This window comes from Lissotriton helveticus, assembly GCF_964261635.1.
Source record: "Lissotriton helveticus chromosome 1_1 unlocalized genomic scaffold, aLisHel1.1 SUPER_1_unloc_9, whole genome shotgun sequence".
Lineage (NCBI taxonomy): Eukaryota > Metazoa > Chordata > Amphibia > Caudata > Salamandridae > Lissotriton > Lissotriton helveticus.
The window spans coordinates 3,006,248-3,027,478 of NW_027611736.1; the positions used below are offsets into that span (position 1 = coordinate 3,006,248).

General features: G+C 47.0%; 1 protein-coding gene across 2 annotated transcripts in view; it reads right to left on the minus strand.

The window, feature by feature from the left end:
* Positions 1–20,250, minus strand: part of LOC144806579 (uncharacterized) — a 229,783-nt gene extending 209,533 nt beyond the window's left edge. For both annotated transcript variants that reach the window (XM_078672914.1, XM_078672913.1), the window contains exons 1-3: positions 20,125–20,250; positions 19,930–20,018; positions 16,501–16,574 (exon numbers count right to left, since the gene is read on the minus strand). The gene's annotated coding sequence lies outside the window, so the exon portion shown is untranslated. The remainder of the gene's footprint in view (positions 1–16,500; positions 16,575–19,929; positions 20,019–20,124) is intronic.
* Between the last annotated feature and the right edge of the window lie 981 nt (positions 20,251–21,231).

Genomic DNA, 21,231 nt, shown 5'->3' on the forward strand with positions numbered 1-21,231 from the left:
GCATCAAAGACTACGGAAGTATCTCCCTTGGAGTGTAGGAGTCACTCCCATGCACCATACAGGTTCCGTGTAGGACCCTGTGGAGCATCAAAGACTACAGAAGTATCTCCCTTGGAGTGAAGGAGTCACTCCCCGGCACCATACAGGATCAGTGTAGGACCCTGTGGAGCATCAAAGACTACGGAGGTATCTCCCTTGGAGTGAAGGAGTCACTCCCCTGCACCATACAGGTTTAGTGTAGGACCCTGTGGAGCATCAAAGACTACAGAAGTATCTCCCTTGGAGTGTAGGAGTCACTCCCATGCACCATACAGGTTCCGTGTAGGACCCTCTGGAGCATCAAAGACTACAGAAGTATCTCCCTTGGAGTGAATGAGTCACTCCCCTGCACCATACAGGTTCAGTGTAGGACCCTGTGGAGCATCAAAGACTAGGGAAGTATCTCCCTTGGAGTGAAGGAGTCACTCCCATGCACCATACAGGTTCCGTGTAGGACCCTGTGGAGCATCAAAGACTACGGAAGTATCTCCCTTGGAGTGAAGGAGTCACTCCCATGCACCATACAGTTTCAGTGTAGGACCCTGTGGAGCATCAAAGACTACAGAAGTTTCTCCCTTGGAGTGAAGGACTCACTCCCATGCACCATACAGGTTCCGTGTAGGACCCTGTGGAGCATCAAAGACTACAGAAGTATCTCCCTTGGAGTGAAGGAGTCAATCCCATGCACCATACAGGTTCAGTGTAGGACCCTGTGGAGCATCAAAGACTACGGAAGTATCTCCCTTGGAGTGAAGGAGTCACTCCCATGCACCATACAGGATCAGTGTAGGACCCTGTGGAGCATCAAAGACTACGGAAGTATCTCCCTTGGAGTGAAGGAGTCACTCCCTTGCACCATACAGGTTCAGTGTAGGACCCTGTGGAGCATCAAAGACTACAGAAGTATCTCCCTTGGAGTGTAGGAGTCACTCCCATGCACCATACAGGTTCCGTGTAGGACACTGTGGAGCATCAAAGACTACGGAAGTATCTCCCTTGGAGTGAAGGAGTCACTCCCCGGCACCATACAGGTTCCGTGTAGGACCCTGTGGAGCATCAAAGACTACGGAAGTATCTCCCTTGGAGTGAAGGAGTCACTCCCCTGCACCATACAGGTTTAGTGTAGGACCCTGTGGAGCATCAAAGACTACAGAAGTATCTCCCTTGGAGTGTAGGAGTCACTCCCATGCACCATACAGGTTCCGTGTAGGACCCTCTGGAGCATCAAAGACTACAGAAGTATCTCCCTTGGAGTGAATGAGTCACTCCCCTGCACCATACAGGTTCAGTGTAGGACCCTGTGGAGCATCAAAGACTAGGGAAGTATCTCCCTTGGAGTGAAGGAGTCACTCCCATGCACCATACAGGTTCCGTGTAGGACCCTGTGGAGCATCAAAGACTACGGAAGTATCTCCCTTGGAGTGAAGGAGTCACTCCCCGGCACCATACAGGTTCCGTGTAGGACCCTGTGGAGCATCAAAGACTACAGAAGTATCTCCCTTGGAGTGAAGGAGTCACTCCCATGCACCATACAGGTTCCGTGTAGGACCCTGTGGAGCATCAAAGACTACAGAAGTATCTCCCTTGGAGTGAATGAGTCACTCCCATGCACCATACAGGATCCGTGTAGGACCCTGTGGAGCATCAAAGACTACGGAAGTATCTCCCTTGGAGTGAAGGAGTCACTCCCATGCACCATACAGTTTCAGTGTAGGACCCTGTGGAGCATCAAAGACTACAGAAGTTTCTCCCTTGGAGTGAAGGACTCACTCCCATGCACCATACAGGTTCCGTGTAGGACCCTGTGGAGCATCAAAGACTACAGAAGTATCTCCCTTGGAGTGAAGGAGTCACTCCCATGCACCATACAGGTTCCGTGTAGGACCCTGTGGAGCATCAAAGACTACAGAAGTATCTCCCTTGGAGTGTAGGAGTCACTCCCATGCACCATACAGGATCAGTGTAGGACCCTGTGGAGCATCAAAGACTACAGAAGTATCTCCCTTGGAGTGAAGGAGTCACTCCCATGCACCATACAGGTTCTGTGTAGGACCCTGTGGAGCATCAAAGACTACGGAAGTATCTCCCTTGGAGTGAAGGAGTCACTCCCATGCACCATACAGGATCAGTGTAGGACCCTGTGGAGCATCAAAGACTACAAAAGTATCTCCCTTGGAGTGAAGGAGTCACTCCCATGCACCATACAGGATCAGTGTAGGACCCTGTGGAGCATAAAAGACTACAGAAGTATCTCCCTTGGAGTGAAGGAGTCACTCCCCTGCACCATACAGGTTCCGTGTAGGACCCTGTGGAGCATCAAAGACTACGGAAGTATCTCCCTTGGAGTGAAAGAGTCACTCCCATGCACCATACAGGTTCCGTGTAGGACCCTGTGGAGCATCAAAGACTACAGAAGTATCTCCCTTGGAGTGAAGGAGTCACTCCCATGCACCAAACAGGTTCCGTGTAGGACCCTGTGGAGCATCAAAGACTACGGAAGTATCTCCCTTGGAGTGAAGGAGTCACTCCCATGCACCATACAGGTTCCGTGTAGGACCCTGTGGAGCATCAAAGACTACGGAAGTATCTCCATTGGAGTGAAGGAGTCACTCCCCTGCACCATACAGGTTCAGTGTAGGACCCTGTGGAGCATCAAAGACTACAGAAGTATCTCCCTTGGAGTGAAGGAGTCACTCCCCTGCACCATACAGGATCAGTGTAGGACCCTGTGGAGCATCAAAGACTACGGAAGTATCTCCCTTGGAGTGAAGGAGTCACTCCTCTGCATTCACAGGCATGTAACACAATTAACCATACTGCTGATCCTGAGCTCCTGCGGATTCCGAAGGCTCCAACAACACAGGAGGCGGGTTGCCAAGTTCCCTGAGGTCGAGCTGCCCTCTCACCGAGTTTGAGGCCAGTATCCCTCGTGGGGACCGCATAACCCATACCCCTGTTCACCGCGTTCATTTGCAAGTGCATATGCTTGTTGGCATTCCCCAAATTTGTGCATTGGGGTGTCAGCCCCAACCTGTGCGCACATTTCCTACCAAGGACTTCGGCCTCCTCACACTCTGTGCCCTAGGAACTGAGATTTTGTGAAATTGCCTGAGGTCCCCTCGCGACTCCTGTGCCTCCAGCATGTGGGTCAACACTGCTTTATTTGGGCTCCCCTGGTTGCTCCAGGCTTGCCCGGACTTCCTTTGCTGTGGTGAGTCTCCTGGTCCTTGTTGGGCCAGACCCTAACCAATCTTGACCATCTTCGTGGGTTGCCATTGCCAAGGCTTGTTGGTGTTCCCGCCGGACACTGACCCCTCAGCACTCGACATCCGGGACAGCTCACATCTGGCTCCTGGTCGTCCTCGATGTCTCCTTGTCCCTGCAGCTGAAGAATCAAGTACCCCCTCATCTCACCAGAAGCACCCGACATCGGTGGGCATTCGTCTCCAGAGCCCCTGGTCACTCCTGAATGACCCAAACTCTGTCCCCTCTGCTTTCAGGTTCCTTCCATCAAGAATCCACTTGTGGATTCCACTGGACATTCTTCTTCCTTCCAGCAGTGGCATTTCCTTGAAGTCTCCCATTGAGAACGACATCGTTTTCCGACACCACTTCAGCCCTATGCACCCAGCTTCCCTGGGATAGGTAACTCTGGTACTACGGTATCCACGTCTCTCCAACATTCTAAGTTCCAAAGGGCTTCTTCGTAATCCACTGGGAAGAGTCCTTAATCTTTAAAACTTCAACCGCGACTCTCCCATAGAGTTGTACGGAGCACGCGTCCTCCGTGGGGTAACTACGTACTCACCTTGGGTGGTTCCTTGGGGTTGTGCGATTCTACACCTCCTAGACATGGTCTTGACTCAAGTCGTGGTTCTTATTCCACTATCTTAGTATATGGTTTGGTCTTCCCCTGGAGCCCACTGTGTATTGTGCTACTTATGATTGTTTAATTGCTAAAGTATTGCGTGCTGTGTGTTATATCCTCAAATAGAGGATTCTAGAGAGTGTTATATTAATAAATACATATTTTTATAACTACTGTGTGGTTTACCTTTCATTCAACCAATACTATAAGGTTGCATTCTGGTAAAACAAGCTGCTTAACATTCCTTCAAGACTAATCCTAACAGGTGCTCTCCACAGATACCACTTGGAAAGCTTTCTAAGGTTATCATTAACCTAATCACCATAAGGGTTGTTTGGACTGGAGCAAGGTGCCCACTTTAACTAGTGGACAGCATATACCAGGCCAACTTCTCATATTGGTGTGCAGCCGTTGGGATTCAACCCTGCATTATTTTACCACATAGATCTTTGTATTGATTAACTGGAAAACCACAAGTACTAGGTACATATAATGCTAGCTTGGATAAGTAAGTTCTACTGAACTTGGGGTTGAGTAGTCAAGGGTTTAGCACACCCTTCCCCAACCTAAGAGAGTTTAGTTTCCCATTAGGTTAGGTAGGTGCACACACCACACCACACTTAGTATGTTTACTAAAGGAGAAACCAGTGGCTCTCTGCCCTCTAGATACAGTGAGCTTTCATTCCAGGAATTGAAAGCCCCGTGTGTCTTTAGAAAGCTGAAGACAGGGCGAGCAGCCGAAACTCAACGCCTGACTGAGGTGTTACTCATAAATGACCGTAGGAAGACCCCTGGGTCAGATGAGCTGGAGAGAGTGGGTGGGTCAAGGAATGAGGACATGTCAGGAGGTGACACCTTTTATGACTTAGACTCAAACCCTGGCAGGAGGAACCTGAAGGTTCCCACCTGGATAATTCAGATATTCCAGAGGATCCGGGAGATCGCTCAGGGGAGCCAATCTTCACCCCTCCCGGAAGAGAGCAGAGTTTACCAAGGAGATCTAGATCCCCATCTGCAGAATGAGATCGCTCATGGCACTCAGTAGGGACCTCTGTATCCAGCTAAAGGGATCACTCTTTAGATAGAGAATAACAGTTACTTGAGCTTGAGAAAGCTAGGTTTAGAGTCAGGCAAGAGCAACTGCACTTGACAAAAAGTCCCTGGAAGTCTAGAGAGCTAGAAAAAAAGTTGGGACTAGAGTCCCATGGTGGCAGCAGCAGTATCCCTAGAGTTAAGAAACATTAATTTGACAACAGGAACCTGAGCAAGATTGTCCCTCTCTACCATGTTGGGGATGACATCCACAAATGGAGACCTGCTTTAGAGAGGGCATGTAAAGTACAGAGGGTCCCTCAAGAGCAGTGGGCAGCTATCTCGCGGCTCTCCTTTGCTGACAATAGAGATAAGCCCCTCACTGTTAGACAAGAAGATACTGACAATTATTCAGTTCTGAAGAGTGCTCTCATTGATGGGTTTGGCTTAACCACTGAGCAATACAAGATTAAGTTCAGAGACACCCAGAAGGCACAGACTCAGGCCTGGGTGGACTTTGTGAACAGTGCTATTAAGGCTCTGTAAGGCTGGTTGCTTGGCAGCATGATTTTGTAGGATTGTATAATAAATTATGAGGGAGAAGATACTTAATAATTGCCAAAGTTCGTTATTGCATCAGTACCTGGTTGACTCAGATTTGACTTCTCCCCAAGAATTGGGAAAGAAGGCATATAAGTGGGTCAGAACCAGGGTGAAGCAGAAAACCCAGAACACTGGTGGTGACCAAAAGAAGCAAGATTCCAAGACTCCGGATGGGGGTTTGGAGAAAGGTAAAGATCTGAAGTCTTCATTGGGGCCCCATAAACCTAACTCTAGGAGGGAGAGGTATCACAGTCTAACAAAGGTAAAGGCAAAAATAAACCTTGGTGCTATTTATGTAAAGAAAAGACCCATTGGACAAAAGATGTCAATTGTCCAAAAGCCAAGGATTCAACTCCACCTATTACCACTGCCCCTAAGGTAACTTCACCACCTAGCACAGGTACAAGTGGTGGTACAGGGAACAAGGCAATAGTAGGGTTAACCTTGGGCTCCGAGGTGGGTTCTGTCTTAGCCAGAACTCCAGCACGGGCTGTACTTGTCTGTGATGGTGGCAAGCCCGTCTGCGCCCATCCGCGCCTGACCGGGGCCAGGGGCCAGGACCCCTGCTACTCGCAGCACGGACCTGCGAGACTCGCAAACCTATTCCACAGATGTTCCTCACTGACCTCAACAGGCATGCCCCAAGCAACCACGAAGAATGCTTTAGAGCTTCTCCTGAAAACATCAAAGGACCATTCACATGCTTAAAATGCAAATGGTGCAGCCTAGCACACATAGAATCCACACCCAAAACGGTGAATAGCGGCCTAAGAACCAAATGCCTATAGTTCAGATCCCTCCACAAAAACTCCGAGGAGATCTGGAACATTATTAACGAAATGAACCCCAACTTAGTGTTTATAACTGAAACCTGGCTAGATGAGAACAACTGCCCTGATATAGCCAACGCATTCCCCCCTCCGAAATATAAAATCATATGTCAAGATAGGCAAGGGAAAAGAGGAGGGGGACTTGCAATAATATTTAGGAACAACATCAACTGCCTCCCACTCACAGTAGCCCAGCTTGATGAGCACGAATTACTAGCATTCCAAGTAGCTAAGGGTAATCACACCCTATTAGGAGGAGCAGTGATATATAATCCCCCCGGATATCATGCAGACTTCAGCGCGAAGCTGCTCACACAACTATTCCCTGTCTGTCTCAAATACAAAAACTTTCTGGGGATCGGAGATTTTAACATTCACTTCGACAAACCAGACAGCTTAGCTGCCACACATCTAAACAATGACATGCAAATTCTCCAATTTAAACAATGGATCCAAGGTCCCACTCATAATGCAGGCCACACATTGGACCTACTGTTCTCCAACATTGAAACTACCTCGATTGAGGAGATTCAACCCGTGACATGGACGGACCACTCCCTTATCTCCTTTTCATTTGCTCAGCCTGCGTTATCCGCTAGACCTTCTCTACCTGCACCCGACTTTTACAGACCTTGGAAACTGGTAACTCCAGAATCATTTAAACTCCACTGGCCAACAAACACCAACCTAGAACACCTAGGTACTCCCCTCACCAACAAAGGTGCTCTGAATCTAGACACGGAGATCACCCACACTTTGAACTTATGTGCCCCCTTAATCAAATCTAAATCCATAAAAAGAACCACCTCTGAAAAATGGTATACCCCAGAAATCAAAACACGTACAAAGAAATGCAAAATCAAGGCGGAGTAAGCAGAGCGGCTAGCGCCTTTCTAAACACTGCGAATATTTTAATTGTAAAATCGTGACTACAACGTTTTACATTGTTTTAAAATTTAACTCGCACATGTTGTCACTATTTTGATTGTAACCCGAACGCGCACAATTGATTGCAGAATTGTACGTTTGTCTTACCTGACACCCTAATCCCTGGTCCGCCGCGGGAAGTCCCGTTTGAAGCGGAGGGATAATAGGGTTGCTCAAGAATCCATCTGTCACTTAGCCGCCATCTTAGGTGTGGCGTGACTAGTAGGAAGCGATCTAGCTGTCGCGACTTCCGCCCCACGAGCCCTACGAGCCTATTTAGCCCTATGCTCTTCCGGAAGTGCAGCGGGCGCGCCGGCAGCGCGCCAAAGGCGCGCCGAAGACAAGCCCGTCTGCGCCCGTCCGCGCCGGGCCAGCGCCCAGGGCCCTAGCCCCTGCCCAAAACCCACTAGCTCATATGAAACATGTCTACTCCAAAGAAACGCTTATTAACCTAAGACGCAACGATTTTGAACATCTGGCTAAACCCTCTGACAGAGGCATGCCGTACACTCGCAAATGCGGACTGTGCGGCTACACAATACCTTATCTCGCATCCAGCAAACCCAATACTATACCCAGGGCAACTTCTCTCTACCCCCTGCTCCACCCCCGCACTGGCGTTTTAAACCGAATATCAAATCCTTAAAAAACATACTTCTAAATGTCAGGTCAATGCCAAAACACAAATATGAAATTGAATCCCTCATCTCAAACAACGAGATCGATCTGGCCTTCCTGACTGAAACGTGGGCCTCAGATTCATCTGGGCCAGACTGGAACATCGCAGTACCCACAGATTACTCTGTGGCACATGTGGACAGACAGGGAACCACTGGTGGAGGGGTAGCCATCATTCACTGGTCTATCTTTAAACTACACATTCTCCATCAGCCGGGACTAGAAGCAGAGGCTATATCTTTTTCGGTCAAATATAACAACCAACTTATATTTACCGGACTTCTGATATACCGACCCCCAGGACCCAGAGGTCCATTTACCAATGCCCTTCTAACCTTCCTGGAGTCCACATCAGACCATCCCACCTTTACTGTTCTGGGAGATTTTAATTTTCACCTCGAAGACAATAACTCCAATGAAACCACCACCCTTATAGATAACTTCCATAGCCACGGACTAACCCAACTAAGGGCTGGACCAACCCACACAGCTGGTCATACGCTAGATTCCATTTTTACCAATAACCACCACATCCAGATCACCTCCACTACGCCTCTCCCCTGGTCCGATCACGCTGTAATAAACTTCACCCTTGCATTTACGTTGACAAATGCAAGGAGAAAGGACCTTGTACTTCCGACTAAATCCCGTCCATGGAAAAAATTAGAAGCTACATCCCTAGCAAATACACTCAGCAGGGATCTATCCACTTTAGCTAGCACGGACAGTAACGATGGAGCCCGCAAATTTAACACCTGGCTCACACAGGCAATGGACAAGCTAGCCCCGGAAGAATCCAAAAAACCTAAGATTCGTTCAGCAACCTCACAATGGTACACCCCCGAGGTTAAATTGATAAAACTGAAATGCAGGAGGGCCGAGAGGCTGTGGCGAAATGACTACAGTTCCCAGTCTAGAAAGGAGTATACGGCCACTCTACATGATTATAAGCTCGCTATAGAGCAAGCTAAGGCTGCTTTCTATACAAAGAAAATCCAAGAGTCCGCAAACTCCTCAAAGGAATTATTTAAAACCATCACACACCTAGCTAAAAGCCGCAGAGAAACCATTTTTAAGCCTCACCGAGATTTTGTGGAAACTATAGCAAAATTCTTTCAGCAGAAAGTCCAGACAGTCTATTGTGGTAAATAAATAAATAATACCCTATTTTTGACTAGACATATATCATAACAGATAGCTCAATAAATAAGAGTCAAGATTCGAGGTAGTAGGAGTTTTGCAGGTTTAATACAGCATAAGGACAGGAACAGGACAACCTGCATAGGAATAGGATGACAGGGCCCAGCAGCTGCTGGGGCTGGATCTGGGATGAGCGCGCTAACTTTTAATAACAATACATGAGCATATATACATAACGCAAACACATAGCATTACATTGCAGTAGGCGTAGCAGTGGGTGGAGCAGAAGGCGTGACGCGTAGCAGTCGCGAAAGATAAGGGCGAAAAGAGGTGTAACTGGGCGTATACATAGACATGTGGTGCAGACGTAACAGAATATGTCATGAATGGGGCGGAAACCATGGAGGGGGCTACCTAAGGAGCCGGGACCTCTAACCTGATGGTGCGCGCAAACTAGCAATGACGTATCACTAGGAGAAGCTGGGGGCTATGAACTCTGTGCTAGGAGCAGAGACTGAAGTCTGGAGGGTCGGAGCGACATGTACCTAAACCCTATCTAGTATCTGATGTTTAGGGAACATGTTGATATGAACTAGAAGTTAGGAGGGGAAAGGCTAACTTGATTCTAAGACTGGACCATGCATTATTCTACATGTAGTGCGTGATGAAGAATATGAAATGACCATTGAATGCAGTATTTCTCTAACGTGGAGACGTGAAGGCTAGACAATGACGGAAACTATTGATGCAGTTCAGTAGCTTAGGAATGCAGAGAAGGAGGACTGAACTGATAACTGGAATCATAACATATTCTTGGCAGACTCAGAGGCAGAGCCAGGCTGGACCGGGCACTGCGAGGCAGGAAGTAGGTGAAGGGTCGAGGATACAGGTGGGGGCTGTATCCCTCCTCAGCGAGGCTTCAGGAGACAGGAGCTGAATCTGGTGTCCGGGCCCTTTTGAGGCCTAGAAACGGGGACTTTATAATGGAATAACGTGCACACTGAGAAACGTGGCAACGTAGCTTTACATAGGCCTGATATTCGTAGTATTCACGAGGACTGGAAACTGGCATACTAGAGGAGGACACAACTGTAATTGCGTCATTAATCGAACATGGGGAATGCATATGCATATTTAATCATGCACACACAACATATGATGGATGACACGTAGTGACACAGAACATGGCAAAATTTACTTTTCCACACTATGATGACCTTCGCTTGCTTCCCACGTGTGAAGAGGTCCCCCATGAAATAGACCAACAGCTATCAGTTCCAGAATTCCCCAAATTCTCCCAGCTTAGCTACGATCAGGTTGCCACCTTGCTCCTGCAGACTAAATCTGGCTCACCGCTAGACCCATGTCCCCCTCACATCCTACATTTGGTCCCTGAAACTATCAGCTTAGCCTTAACTCCCCTCCTTAACACTGCAATTAACTCCGGCCAATTTCCCAGCAGTTGGAGGAAGGCGTGTATCAGGCCCATCCTTAAAAAGGAGACCCTGGATCCTAAGGAAGCTAAACATTACCGTCCTATATCGTGTTTGCCCCTTCCTGCTAAAATTCTTGAAACTGCAATGAATCAAGAACTTACCAAACACCTTGAAGACAGCCACCTATTAGACCTCACACAACATGGTTTCAGGGCCTGTCACTCAACGGAAACTGCTCTGATTATAGCAACTGATGACATTCGTCAAACCATGGACAAGGGAGGCAGAGCCGCTCTGATCTTATTGGATCTGACAGCGGCGTTTGACACCGTTAATCATGACGTCCTTGTAAATAGACTAACAATGATGGGCATTACACATACCGCCCTAAAATTGCTTCATTCCTTTTTAGAGGCACGCATTCATCAAATTCACTGGGATGGTCTCCTTTCTAAGGAGTTCCTTCTACCATGTGGAGTCCCTCAGGGTTCGGCTTTGTCACCAACCCTTTTTAATCTCTATGTCACTCCCCTAGCTGCACTGATAAAAACCCATGGCCTGCATTTAGTCTCTTATGCCGACGACACCCAACTGGTGGTCTCACTGGCGCAGACAGTAGAAGCCACAGCCACCAGTTTCAGGAACAGTATATCGGATGTTAAGTTATGGATGAACGCTCACTTCCTCAAACTTAACACTGGAAAAACGGAGGTCATCGAGTTTGGCCAAAAACCCTCCATTTAGAACGATCTATGGTGGCCCTCTGAAGCTGGCACCTGCCCGACTCCGGCCGACAAGGTCAGAAACCTCGGTTTCATAATGGATAAGGACCTTTCCTGCACAGCCCAAATAAACCAGGTCACATCGGCCTGTTTCTTTACACTTAAGGTCCTTCGAAAAATCCTGCCCAACATCCCTTTCCCCCTGAGGAAGACAGTGGTGGCAGCTCTGATCATGTCCAGGGTAGATTACTGTAACGCCCTGTACATAGGGGCCGGAGAAAAACAACTTAACCGCCTCTAGTCAATTCAAAATGCTGCGGCCAGAGTACTGCTTAACCTCCCTAAACGACATCCCACTTCTAGAGCAATTAGTGAACTACATTGGCTTCCGGTCAGGAGAAGAATTCAATTCAAGGTCATGTGCCTGGCCCACAAATCCCTTTATGGGCAGACCTCCAAACAGCTCTCTAATCTCCTTTCCCCGTACATACCTGAGCGTTCACTCAGATCCAGTTCCCAAAATCCACTGTGCATTCCTAGGACTAGGAGAGTCCGTTGGGGCGGCAGATCTTTCTCCCATCAAGTCCCAAAGCTCTGGAACAGTTTACCATACTTGCTTCGTTCCGAAAAGAGCATAGCTAAGTTTAGAAAGGCACTGAAGACCTGGCTTTTTGTGCTGCCCTAATTCCAACTTCTCTCTCTCCGTCCCACAGCGCCAAGACGCCTCGGCATAAGAACGCTCTAAAAATAATTCAGTCTGTCAGTCAGTCAGTCAGTCAAGGAACACACCTGGAGAATGTCCCGACTCGATGCTGAAAAGTTAATCTACAAAACTGTTCTCAAAACTTACAATCATGCCATACAAAAAAGGCAAAAAGGACACACTATGCACAAAGAATCAACGAAAATAGCAACTCAACCAAAGAGCTATATAAAACCGTAAAAGAACTGTGTAAACCCGCCTGCATGTCCCAAACATTGCACCGTTCAACAGAAAACTGTGAAATTGATGAGTAATTTTTTCACAGATAAAGTAGAGAAAATCTACTCAACATTGGACCTAAACACCCCAGTGGCCCCCACTAGCAGGGGAAAATCAGACCCCCCCTTGAATAATCACGCCCAACTAAATAGCTTCACCCCAATTTCAGAAGCAGAAGTTGCCAGAACCATGAACGATATCAAATCTGGATCCCCCCTTGAATCCTGCCCACATTTTATTTTAACCGCATCGCTGCGGCGGCTATTCCGCCACAGCGCTAAGGGGGCGGGGCGGCCGCGCGGAGACCGCATGCTGGTGACGGAACCAATCCGTCACCAGCCGCGGTTGCGCTGTGCTCATGACGGAGCGGATCTGTCATGGCCCCGCCTGCTCAATAGAACGCCCAGCGCAGGCGCGGAATTCGCACCGCGCAGGCGCGGCGGCCGGGCCATGACGGAACCGCTCCGTCATCAGCACAGCGCCACCGCAGCTGATGACGGAGCGGTTCCGTCATCAGCATAGAAAGGGTTAAGACAGATCATACCCTCCCTCGCCCCAGCTATCAAGCAGCTTTTCAACAACTCCCTAGAAGCAGCAACTCTCCCAGAAACATGGAAACAAGCGATTGTGACCCCGCTGCTAAAAAAAGCAGGTACAGATGTGACAAACCCGGTCAACTACAGACCCATATCTCAACTCCTGTATCTCTCCAAAGTGTTGGTGGAGCTGATTAATAGACAGCTATCCAAATACCTAGAATACAACAACCTACTGGACCCCTACTGGAAAAAGGGATAAATGGAAAAGCACTTGAATGGCTCAGTTCTTTTCTGTGCAACAGAACCCAAACGGTCCAGCTAGGAGCCTTCTCATCTAAACAGAAACAACTGAAATGTGGTCTCCCGCAGGGAGCATCCCTCAGCCCCACGCTGTTCAACGCCTATGTCTCACCTCTGGCACAAATTGGGACAAAATTGGGCTTTGGGGTTTGCTCCTATGCGGATGATACACAACTTACAATCACCATAGGGAAGGGGCATGAAGATACCAAAACTAAACTTACTAGCTGCCTTACCGAAATGGCTGACTGGATGGTAGACCACTGCCTAAAGCTAAATGCAGACAAAACCGAAATCCTGCTTCTCGGAGAAGCCAAACACATCTGGGACTCTTCCTGATGGCCCTCCTCTTTAGGAGACGCCCCCACACCCAAGCACTGTGCCAAAAACCCATGTGTACCTATTGACGACACACTATCTATGCAGGCCCACGTACGAACTCTATTTGGGAAAAGCTTCACCACCCTGAAACTCCTAAAAAGGTTATTCCTGTGGATCCCCCTGGAAAGCAGGAAAACAGTCACACAGGCCCTGCTAGTCAGCAGGTTCGACTATGGCAATGTCCTTTTCGTGGGCATGCCAGACTACCTATTTAAACGTTTACAGGTGGTGCAGAATGCTGTAGAAAAACTAGTGTGCAACAAAGGCAAACACAGTTAAGCAAAGGACTGCCTAAAGCAACTCCACTGGCTGCCCATGCGTCAAAGAGCCTGCTTCAAGCTCCTTGGTCATGCTCACAGGACACTCCATGACACAGGCCCCATGATCCTTCAGAACAAAATACACTTTTATATTCCCACTAGACCACTAAGATAGCAACACCTTGCTCTGGCCGAAACAAAAAAGATAAATATGTCTAGAACAGGAGGCCGTACCTTTTCACATCTGGCAGCACGGCATTGGAACGAGCTCCCAGTCGAACTTAAGTTGACTAAACAGTACAACGCCTTCAGGAGAAAACTCAAAACACACGTATTCCCTAAAGACTGATATTTGGCCCTCACCCACCTACTCACTACCGTAACCCTTAGCGCCGTGACATACCCTGGGATAAATGTTGAGCTTTATAAATATATGAATAAATAAATAAATAAATAAATATAAATAAATATGGTCACCTTATTTGTCAGTCCAAGTAACTTCGGAAAATGCAGGCAGCAGCCTTTGATTAATGGTAAGGAGGCCATAGCATACAGGGACACAGGTGCCAGTGTCACTATGGTGGACCCTAATCAAATCAAACTTGGTGAGATGTAGGAAGTGATCAAAGTTAACAATGTCAGGGCTGATCATTACTTGCCAGTTGTTAATTTCAGCTGGGAAGGGTTCACAGGCGCTAAAAAAATTGTGGTTAGTTCAGACCTTCCGGTGGAATGCTTATTGGGCAATGATTTAGAATCTTCAGCATGGGCTGAAGTAGACCTAAGGACTCATGCAGCAATGCTGGGCATCTCTGCAGACGTGTTTGCTGCCGACTAGGTCACAGGCCAAACAGACATCCACTGAACAGACCCTGGATCCTGGAAGAATGGACCAGGAGGGGTAAGGCTGTGTCTTCCCCCCCAGGCTCAGAAGGAGGACCAGTGTCTACTGAGGGAGATGATCACGGTCCCTGTGAAGGTACTGTCTCAGAGGAACTTATATCTGATCAGGTTGAGTTCTTGGGGACAGGGGGCCCTTCAGGTCAGATCTGAGCCAGGAGCAGCAAACCTGCCCCTCTCTTGAACCCCTCAGCCAGCAAGTTGCTGCTGAGGCTGATGAGAGTGCCAGTGGGTCCCACAGGATCTACTGGGATGAAGGACTCCTTTACTCAGAGGATAGAGACCCCAAGCCTGGTGTCACCAGGAGGTTGGCCATTTCTACCTCTGAAGTTTAAGGGCTTCCTACTGACACTGGCACATGACATCCCTTTAGCAGGACACATAGGCCAAAGTAAGACTTGGGACAGGCTTGTCCCTCACTTTCATTGGCCTCACAAGTCAGAGGACACAAAAGAGTTTTGTCACTCCTGACCCACCTGCCACAGATGGCTCTTCCTGACCAGGGGGAGGTGAGAACACCTCCAACCAACAAAGGCATTATCGACCTCAAAGTGCGCAGGCACTCTCCCCATGAGGACAGAACACTGTCCGGTGGTAGCAGGCTGGCTCAGGCCAGTTGGTGACCACACTAAGGATTGGTAGATCTTAGGGGACCCCTCTAAGGTGCACTCTGTGTGCAATTTTTAATAAATCGGACACTGCATCAGTGCAGGTTTATTATGCTGAGATGTTTGGTACCAAATATCCCATATTTCAGTGCTTCCTTCATGGAGCTGTGGCACTTGTAATGACGAGTGTCCAGCCAATGTACTTACTATAGAGCTTCCCTGGTCACTTACAATATCCAGGAATCGACAAGGATATTGTAGGGGCATATCCAGGAATCGACAAGGATATTGTAGGGGCATATCTGCTCATGTAGATATGCCCTCACAGGAGATATCCCTAAATCAGCGTGCACTATAAGGCCTGCTAGAGGGGTGTCTTGCCTACATCTCAGTAGAAAAAGGAAAATCCCTTGGTGGACAAAAACTTTCTTAAACTAATCTGTGTGCTCTTCACACAGATTGCAGCCCATGTATTAGAATGTACACCTAATACCAACACCATTGATTATAAGGTAAGTAAATACTATAATTTCTTTATTTTTTGTTAAAGTCAACATCCTAAACATTATAACAGTCAGTACTAAAAATTCATTGCCATTAAAAACATATGCAGTAATATTACATATACATCCAACAGTATCTCATCAACCAAGCAAAAAATATTATTCCATTAAAAAAAGTTTGAACCTAAACAATACTACACCTAAATTGCCCAAGCTAAATACTAATAGGCACTAGACCACAGGGAGAGACAAAAGACAGACACTATTTTTTGTCATGAAATCACACATCAGGGTTAACAATACTTCCTAGCTTTTCCTAAATATGCTCAATATTTCATATCTACAGGTTAGGCTATTTCCATTGATTGTGTACAATGAGGCGTCGATGGTTTATATACGATAGTCCATCTTTATCAAGACAGTTATATATGTCTCTCTTTTTATAGGCAGGGCTCGAAAAATCTGAACAATGGTACTAGTCCTGCAGGTCTAGTACCTTTAAAAGTCCCCTTGACCTAACAGTAACCTACTTCACCTCCGTCCCTGAAAGCAGAGCAAACGTGACAAGATAAAAAGATTTAAAGGCATCTTTATTGCTCATTTGGTTTGTGAGCAATAAAAAGGCCTTTAAATCTTGTTATCTTGTCACATTTGCTCCATTTTAAAAGAGGGAGAACAAGAGCTAGTATGTTTTCCTACTCGCCAGAAAAGGCGAGTAGGACCTAAAAAAAGCTCGACCTCATAAAATTTACCTCGAAATGCGAGTGGTCGTGTGGATTTGTCGAGCCCTGATAGGCACTGGTAGGTTGCCACTTTAGTTTGATTCCTGTAGAAAAACACAATTAAATAGTTGTTTTAGAAAACAAGGCAATCTCACATTGTCCCATTCTATACATTTCCTATTCAATATAGTTGTATGAATATATTCCAACTGCACATTATCTTGGGTGCACATTCCTCCTATACATTTCCTTTTTAGGTCTCGCCTGTCAATGCGCATGCGCATTGAGCAGAGCGAGACTATAGGGGCTTAAACAGAGATTACCTACACTGGCGATTTGATGCAGTGCATGTGTAATTTTAACTCAATGCGCAAGCGCAATTAGTTAAAATGCGCGTGCACAGCATCAAATCGTCAGCTTGGTGCCGCCAGCAGCTCTTCCCGCCCCGCCCCCTGCTGCATCAAAGGCTTTGCGTTCTGCCTCAGCCCAGCCATTCTCCTCCCCTAATTACCCCCTGCTGCATCAAAGGCTTTTCACGGCCGGCCGGCCGTGCTTTCAGTTTCACGGCCGGCCGGCCGTGTCTTCTTTTCTTTTTTTCTATATATTTTCCCTTCTCTCCCATTCACTCATTACCTCTCTCGCCCTTTCACTCGTACTCTCGTTTTCCGTCTATATCTGTCTGTCAGCCCTCTTTCTTTCTATAGTTCACCCTCGTTCTTTCTCGCTCTCATATTTATACAACTTGCTCGCTCCTCTGATTCTTCCCCCACTCTGTCCCTTCTTTTTTCTCTCTCTCAAGATACCCCCTTCTCTCCTCGTATGTCTGTCTCTCTTCTTCTGTCCGTATCTCCCCCCACCACCACCTCTCTTGTCCTGCCCTCGGTTATGTAAGAAGCTCTCCTTCTGATACTTTTACTTGGACAGTACCGGCACTTCTTAGAAACAATCGGGTATTTATTTATTTATTTCATGCAATTGTATATTGTTCTATTTCAGAGGGGTGGGGTTTCTTATTTCCTCTCCCTCGCTCTTGACTTTGTTTGCCCCCTCGTTCTCCCTTCCTTGACCTCCGTCTTCAAGTGTATTGGTTGTAATTTATTCACGTTAATTAATGTTATTGTGGCTGCTATTTTCCACCTAACACTCCATCTAGGGAACAGCAGTAGTATTGCAGGCGTTACAGCAGCTTTCAAAAGGGGCATCTATCTTCGTACACTGAGCACACTTCGTCAGCTCCAGTATTTAAGGAATACTCCACTACAGTGCACCTCCCAATCGTCGCGACTCCAACTCTATTTCTACCCCTTTACATACAGTTTATGGTCCGATGGAGAAATTAATAAAGAACATTGCGGCTGCTATCAGAGAGTGGCAGCAGCAACTGGCAGCAAACCGCCTCACCACACTCCATCTAGGGACCAGCAGTAGTATTGCAGGCGTTACAGCAGCTTTCAAAAGGGGCATCTATCTTCGTACACTGAGCACACTTCGTCAGCTCCAGTATTTAAGGAATACTCCACTACAGTGCACCTCCCAATCGTCGCGACTCCAACTCTATTTCTACCCCTTTACATACAGTTTATGGTCCGATGGAAAAATTAATAAAGAACATTGCGGCTGCTATCAGAGAGTGGCAGCAGCAACTCGCAGAAAACCGCCTCACCCATAACTTGTTTTTTTTGGATTTACTTTAAGCTAGTGCCTTTATAAATTACAATTACTTTCATTTAAGTATTAATTATTAGAAAAAAATGTAAAAGCCATTGTTATATGTAAAATCAATTAATATTTCACCTCTGTTCTTGCATTTTCGTCATAATAAAATACACTGAACATATTCTTCACAAAAGTTATTTACAATAGTTTAAGCTATTGCTATTATAAATTACAAGAACTTTTATTTAAGTATTAATTATTTAAAAAAATTAAAAGCCATTTGTGTTTGTTATATGAATACATGTAAGTCACGTACATACAAAACATGTTGCATTACAAATGCTATAGGTGTAGCATTTGAAAAAGTTAAAAGTATTGGCATTGTAAATGACAAAGATATTAATTTTGCTATTTTCAAGACCAACCCCCAAAAAAACTTGTCATTTACAAAACCAATAGCTCCAACTTTTCTAATGCGAGACCTATTGCATTTCCAATGCTTGTTAAACATAGTTGTATGAACATATTCCAACTACGCATTTCTTGGGTACACATTCCTCACTAGCTAGAAAACCATTCTTAAGGGATCTTGTCTCCTATCCTTATTTATACAATATTGTCACAACCATATTTGATTCGATCGTTCTAATAAATGGGCTGTATCCCTTTTATCTATTGGTCACCCCCTGTTCCATCCCAAAGGTCCCCTCTACGTATATCTGCTCTTTCACTAGATCCAGGGTAGCAGGAAAATGGGTTTGGTAATGGGGGCGAAAAGACCTGCCTGTACCATTGGATACAATCTTGCAACTTATACTGGAAACATGCTTTGGAGGCACTACAGTAAAACAAATGTGGGTGACCTTATCTCATGTTAGTCATTCCTCTCATCAATATCCACAATGTCTTGGATTTTGGGACCATGACCTACGGGTTTCCGAAGGGTAAGTTATACTTCATTATTATTCTTTCCTTCCTTTTTAAAGTGGGCTAAACGCTGTTCTTTAAACAGACAGAAAATCATTACCTTAGCTTTCACGACACCTTGTGTATGTGTTTCTGATGTATTCGCTTCTTTAAGTACAGTACTATTAATATGTTCGATCCATTAAAAATCATTTAAAATCCGGCTCTCATCTAAAGAGAAATAGATGTTTTAGTGCTAATTCTTAACAAACAACCAGATATACCGAGTGTCTTTTGTCTATTGTTATCAACTCTATACCTACTTTAACCCCTTCGGTGCTCATGACGGAACGGTTCCGTCATGAGCGTCGGTTGAGCTGTGCTCATGACGGAACCGTTCCGTCATGAGCCCATAGGCTCAATGGAACGCTCAGCACAGCGCGAAAATTCACGCCGCGCTGAAGCGGTTAACCCCTTCAGTGCTGCCGTCGGCCATTGGGAGCTCTACCTCCGTAGTGCTGCGCACGTCCAACGGCACTGGCGCTGAACGTTCAAAGCAAGAAACGGGTTAAAGCCACATTTGCGTGATGTCTTCTCAGTCTTTTAACCGCATGCGTGCGGCGGTTATTTTTGCGCTGTGCGGCTTTTTGCGAAAAGCCGCGTTACATGACGAGCTGAGCTCGTCATTAGCATGCGAGCGGCGCAACTCATGACGAGCTCAGCTCGTCATGCGCATGGAAGGGGTTAAATTTGCACAGCGGGGATAATCCTTTATCAGACAGATTCACTGCCACCTCGAGGCTATTTCTGTTAAAAAAAGGGGTCTCATTTCAGTTTGCTGTTTTGTTTGCACATCTCCACACTTGTTGGTAATCCCTAGGGGGAGCCATGCCTCACCTGTACACAAAGCCTGGGCCGGCCGTGGAGTCCCTGCCCTTTGAGTGATATTTATCTCTCTTGCCCTCCGGGTGCTGTTGGTGCTTGCTCTAAGGAGAAGGAAGACAAGAGGAAATACTGGTGTTAGGGCGTTTAATTCCACTTGGCATTATCTGACTAGTATTGCTCTCCTTCCACAACGCTTCCCCTCCTTACCCTGAGTGCTGTCCTTTTCCAAAGCCGCCACAATGCTGGAGCCTGACCCTCTATATTTACATCTAATCTTCTGTCCCCTCAGTGGCCCTTCGCGGAATAACTTCCGGTGCACCTCCTCTGTGCCCCTTAGTTCTGCCTATCGCGGCATTTAACATTCATTTAGCTGCTTCCTAGGTTTACCCGGAAATGTTTCGCACTGCGAGCGAGTTCCAAGCCTCGCTTTCGTGCTATTATAGCGAATTCCACGACTCGCTTTCATGTCAGTGTGGCGCGTTCCAAACCTCGTTTTCACGCCTCTATGCCTCCTACCGAATCTTTGGACAAAAATCATGTTGTTTATTTATTCGGGGAATGCTTCTGAGCTTTATCTAGTTAAAGTGAAACGAAGTGGCTATACTACATTTTGTGCAGCCTAAATACAGTTTTGAAAATGATTATTTTTCTAGGAACAGCATTTACTTACCACCACTGTTTCGAGTGATTGCAAAAAGAACAAAATGAAACAAAACATGCTTATGAGGGAAGGGGCCACGGATCAGCATAGGCGGCTACACCCCCTCCTCATGAAGCCATGGCTCTGGGTTGCTGGGGTAGGCCGCAGCTGAAGAGAGTTATGCAGAGCTGGGACAGCGCCCACTCACACCTGCTCTTCAGCCACAGGCGCTACAATAGAAACTCTCACCTCACCATTGCAAGGGGTGGGGGCTGGTACAGAAGATGGGGCACTAAAAGGGGCCTTCCCTTTTTAAGAAGGAAACGCTTTTGCAAAGGTACATGTACTAAATAGTGTTCTCTGCTAAGCAAAAGACAGGAGAAGGGAATGCTTGTAAATGGGCATTTGGGCACCTTTATGCGTCGGGTTGGAAACGTAGGGGCAGATTTATGATGACTGGCGCATCCCCAGGGATGCGCCAGTCATCCTGCGCCGCTGCTCCGCCACCCATGGGGCGCCGCATTTACAATGCGGCGCACCATGGGGCAAAAACGGCACAGATGCGTGACCCATCTGTGCCGTAAAGGTGGCGCATTGCTGGAGCTGCGTCGCAAGCGCGACGCAGCTCCAGCAAGGCTCGGGGGTGCCCCATCTCCACAATGCTGCGTCAAGAC